Below are 6,000 nucleotides of genomic sequence, written 5' to 3' on the forward strand. Positions count from 1 at the left end.
CTGGCACAAAACACCTGTAACAGATGGTCGATTTAGGAGGTGACCCGACAACTTCAGCCTGTCAAACATATTAATGGAGCAGTATGTTTAAAAATAAAAATAAAAAATCTAATTAAGTAGAATTATTATGGTAGTTAAACACAGTGATAGTTGTATATCACATTATATCACTTCAAACAGAGGTGACCCAGTAATGCTGCACTAATGAATTAGACTAACTATTCACTTTAGCTAAAGTTATTAAGTTAGCTAAAGAGTTGGGATGCTGTGTAAGACATAAATAAAGCTAAAATACAAAGGTTTGGACACCGTTTTGCATGTTTCCCTACTGTAGGGGTCTCTGCAAGCATACAGAGGGGGTACTCTGAGAGGGTCCAAGATGACAACTTTGGAATTCTACTAGAAACAGTCGATCATATTTGTTTGTCAAAGCTGAATTCAGGGCAAACTATGCTAAATTAGCGTTTTTAGCTAGCAGCTACAATAAGCATAAAAGTTACCGTACGGCTATCATTTGTTAACATGACGCTTGTTCTTATACATGTAATACATTTATTACCAACCTGAGAGTTCATCCGCTGGTCATTCGACATGACGAATGACTTCTGAAGTCTTAATTCAGCTAAAGATGCTGTAGATTCCCGTCAGTAACACTTTCGGTCCGCTAGTAAAACGTAGTTCTATTAATCTGCGCTTGAACCGGAACCGGATGTAAGTTCCAAAAAACTGAATTTTGGAACTGAAATTGAATTGTAGAACTGAAACTGAATGGTGAGAAGTGAAACTGAAATTATCCGAGAGCTGAATTTTTAAAGGATAAAATGCAGTTTCAAAGCAAATCAATTCATTTTCAAACCATAAATTCAATTTCAAATGAGACTAATTCAAATTCGGTTTTCAAAAGCATTTATTCAAGTTACAATTCAGATTCAGTCTGAGCAATTCAAATTCAAATTTAACTTATTCAAATTCAGTTTCTGATGGCACAGATTTCTGCCCATAATGGACACTTTCACAGATTTAGAATATCTTTCTGGAAGAGAAGGTTGTAGCATCTCATCCAGATTTGCATGTCCCCACTCATGTGTAAAGTGTGTTTTCTTTGAGGTTCAGAAGCTGCTTGTCCTTTATTAAACTCTATTACACCCTTTATTTTGCAGTTTTCCTGACCATTCAAAGCACTTTAGATTATTAGCCAGATTTAACCAAACATACAGTGCTGTATTCAATACATTTCGTGTATAAACTATTAGTTCACTGTATAAAGTGTTAAGGCCATTAAACACTGAGACATTATGAAAAAGTGACATAAAATGCACTTGTTGTGTAACGTACTGCATTTTTGTGAAAAATTAAAAAAAAGACTCCGTGAAAAAAAAATCAAGGACGAGCTGGTCCTGATTTTTCTGTAAAATGTCAACAACACTGATTGAATTTGACAAAAATAGAAAATCCAAATTACTTTACTATAGTAAAACTGACTAACCACCCTCATGTATTAGAATGCCATCCATCCATCCTCTCCCGCTTATCCTTCTCAGTGTAATTGGAGGGTTGGTTAAATTGTTTTTAATTAAAATAAGAGCTCTCTATCTTTATGCATGATGTCATAAATTACATTAACCAATTAAGTACTTTGGCAAGCTAACCAACAAGCATTTCCACCTTTTTTGCTACCAGTAATTATTGGCAAGCAAGTAAGTTACTGATAGCCAGCTAGCTGCAACTGAGCTAAGCTGCATACATTTAGCCATGCTTATTGTTTATTACACTAAACCAGTGTAAAGTACTGCATTACTTTTAAGAAAAGTGTTCTGTGTAATAATCTGTGCAGTAGTTGCTAGTTTTTGAATAGTGACCCCAACACTGTTCATAACAAAGAGGGGAAATATCTCCAACATGCACAAGCATGTCAAGCATGTCTCAAAGTGGAGTCAATGAGAATCAGTAAGTGATATTAATTGCTAAATTCTTATCAATACCCCCACCCACAATGTAAAATTACTTTGACACCCCTGATTAAATGCATAAAAAATCCTTACAAAAAATAGAGTCAATCTGACATCACTGTTATTAGTTAAATATTAAGAATGAGGTCATTTAATGAAACTGTCCATGAGTTTTTACAGTGTACATTGATAGATGTGGTTAGAGCAGCCTTGGTTTTTCAACATGCCTCTGTGTGAGTATTCAGAAGCTGCTTGTTAACCGGTTAATCCTGAGTAAACAGCCACAGAAGTGAGATCGTGTCAAAAGATGAACACTTGTGTTTATTATCTGATCTCCCCCACCTACCAAACAGCCCCTGCCCTGTTCAAACACATAATATATGCAAATGATAAAACCTGCCACGGGGAACAAGCAGTCACTGCCAGTGAAGTCACCTCTAGTGATAAGATCAGCTTGGTGTTTTACATGCAGGGTGCCTGAATTGCCATCTGTGAGAGTACAGAGGCACACCCAAAACAGAAGGAGATATTCCCTGAACTCTCCCAGCCAGGGCGGGGGACCTGCACAGAGGAAGAAACAAAACGACAGGATCAGGAACCAGCGCCAGATCCACAGTGGGGAGGGGAGGGGGGGGAGACCTGCAATTATACAAGCCAAGGGAAACAGCTACCTCTCCCCTCTCACACAAAACTCAGCCATATGAAAAGATCACATATCCGCATCTTTTGTGTGGGCCCGAGTGTACGGTTCCTATATCTTTTGTATAGGAAGCACATAGACAAATCTCCAGTCTTAGCAGCCAAGTTGAGTCAGGTACAATAGATAATAGCATTTTTGTAATAGTATGAGAAAAGCAGTTTTTACTTGGTCCGATTAAGAGCCTCTTTCTCACTGTGCCCTTGTCCCATTCAGACAGGTCAGTGGGCTCCTCCCTGGTGTTTTGTGCAATGCCATTGACAGGGCTCCATCACTCATTACCTCAAACTTTCCTTCGTTTTCATTGCTGTTCAGATGCCCTCTGGCATTCCTAAGTGGTGTTTGCAAGCATAGCTTCTGGGCTGTACTTAGCAAATCACACAAACAAAAGAAAAACCCAAACTCAAATGTTAACAGTGTTTAAAGCATGCCACAAACTTTACCAACCGTTGTTCTAAATATTACATTCTTGCGAAACTAATTAGTATCAGAAACAATGCATTGTGGGAGACATAATGCATCATAAAAACACAACTTTTGCACAGGTTACTACGTACATTCCCAAATTTAGTTACATATTTTTCATTATCTCACTCTCAACTTCCCCATTTTTAATAGTTCCAGAAACACCTTCCAAATGTCAAAAAATTCCAAAGATCTTTTTCTAACCACATAGGTCAGTTTCTCAAGAACTAAACTTGATGTTACATTGTTTAAACATTGGTCAAAAGAGGGGCCACCAACATTCTTCCAGCAACGTTTGGCCTGGAGTAAGCAAAGGTCAACCATTTTTCTCTCAATATGAGATAAATTACAGTCATCTGAATAAATGCCTAAAATACAGACCGTAGGACTTCGTGGTACAGGGAAGATGTGATCCGAGAAATATATTTTAACACTGAGCACCAAAACTTTTGAATCTCTTCACACTTCCACAAACAGGGGTACAATGAACCTTGGTGATTGGTACACTTATAACATATGTCCAGTATATTAGGATCAAATTTAGTTTTACAGGTAAGACATATGTTCGCATTATCCAGTTAAATTGAATCATTCTCAGTCAGATGTGTGTCTTTAAACATATTTTACTCCACTCAATGGGTCCCCATTGCCCCGTATCCACTCCTGTCACTTATTGTCTGAGGTGACTCTATGCTTCTCAACCAACATGTTATAAAACTGAGAGACCAGTCTTCTACCGAAGCAATTTTTTGTAACGTTTTTTGTAATGTGTTTCTAGGATGGAAAATGAAGGCTGTTGCACTGAATTATTTGATTGAGCCAGGTTAAAACTTCTAAGTTGTAGATATTTGAAGAAGTGTTTCTGTGGTAAATCAAACTTTGCCATCAACTCACTGAATGACATTAGATTATGATCCTCATATACATCTTGTATTTTTACTATGCCCTTATTCAACCTTATTTTAAAACCCGTGCGCCGAGGTAAAAAGCTCATTACCCCAGATCAGGCAGAAACAGGACAACCCAATGGGGTCGTCCAGCATTTTTTGAACTATGTCTCAAACCACAATAGAGTTTTTTTTTTACAAAGGGATTGGTAGTATTTTGTCCTTAAATTCTTAAGTGATGCTGAATAGAAATAACTATTCAGTGTCAAAGTTTTCACGGACAGGGCAAGAGAACCTCCTTAGAAAACCAAAGCATTGTAGTTCTCCCCTATCATGGGGCAAATACAGGAGAGAAAGACTGAGTCTTGGCTTCCTATTGTTCCAGAAAAAATTAGAGAGAAGCTTTCTGGGCTTTAGGAAAAAAGGAGGCAGGGCAAGTGGAATTGATTGAAAAATCTATTGGAATTTGGGTAATATGGTCATCTTTATTATGTGTTAAACAATGTTACTCCTCTTTACATACTGTAAAGTGTAGATGAGACCAAATTTAAGCAAACTTTAAATATACCCCAAGGCTGTTTGTGTACAATTACAACTGAAATGGCAGGTGTAATATTAGAGGTATAAAGCAGTTATTGCAGAGAACAGCAGGGTGATTTGGCTCAGGGAACAAAATCTAAAGCCTAAATGTTTTTAGTTTGTACTACAAGCATACTGGGTTTTTTTGGTGGTGAATGACGAAACAGCATCCAGACTCAGCATCAGTGTAGTGTTTGACACCTATGGATGAAGGGTATGGGTTATGAAGGCTTGTTTGTTCAGTATATAATTTGCATGGTGGCAACAGTAATGTTTACTGTCAGAGAACTAGGCCAAATAAGTTTTATATGTTCCTTCTCTGTGATCACTAAAAGTCCTCGGAGGGACTTTAAATGTAGTCAGTAGCAAGAATGTTCAGCTAATCATTTTGGGTTAACAATGGCCATAAAACCTAAATGTCCAGTAAGCAGAGTTAACTTTGCCAGCTCCTGTTCTGGGATTGCAGCAGGGCTGCTTATTTAAGTCTGGGATTTTGTTGCATCAATGGAGCTTCTCTGAGAAACATCTGGACCTTTCTTCACAATTCATTACACGCTGTTTGACTCATGAATGCAACTGCACAACAGACTGTCTGTTGGTTATCAGACGCCCAGTGCAAGTAAAAGGCACTAACACCAAAAATGACCTTTATGGAAAAAGAAAACAGGTGTAAGTTTACCAACACTAGGATCTCAAAACTGACAGTGAAATGGAATCCTGCCCATTTTCTATCATACACCTCCTGTGAAAATGGGAGACAGTAAAAAATCATTACATAAATATAACTCTGTTATTTATAGAACATATAGAACATTGTGAATTTTCTCAGCTGATACTAATATCAAATATTATATAAATATTAAATTAACAGTTTGGCTAATATCAGCATTTCTTATTTTTCTTTTTTCTTATTTCAATATTTTTCCAGGATAAATAATCTTATCTGAAGCTTTCTTTCTTCTGACTTATGTTAGCTAAGGAAGTTTCTGTCAAAATATGCTTTTATATACATTAGTTTTTCACATATACCAGGTTTTTGCTTCAGTAACTTTCAGGGTTTCTTTGCTGTGTAGTTCTTGAAAATGCACATAATGTACATTTTGGAGAGCATCAGTGATCAGTGCCAACCATTCTAGGAAAATCACTGCACAGGGATATCTAGGTGTCTCAGATCACTGAGCTTGTTGAGCAGCTCAGCAGCAGCATAGCTCCTTTCTATCTGAAATTCTATATCCTCTAATTAGCAGAACAATAAATAATTGTCTATCCCCCTCTTTTGAAAACCACAACACCTGCAAGTCCAGCTTTAAAAAAAGCTGGACTTGCTCTGAAACTCTGAAACACAACAGTTGTGTTACATGGAGAAGAATGAGAGTGGAATTACTCTGACGAAAGCCATCAACCGTACACATACTTCCACCAT

This window comes from Rhamphochromis sp. 'chilingali' (assembly GCF_963969265.1).
Source record: "Rhamphochromis sp. 'chilingali' genome assembly, chromosome: 5".
NCBI lineage: Eukaryota > Metazoa > Chordata > Actinopteri > Cichliformes > Cichlidae > Rhamphochromis > Rhamphochromis sp. 'chilingali'.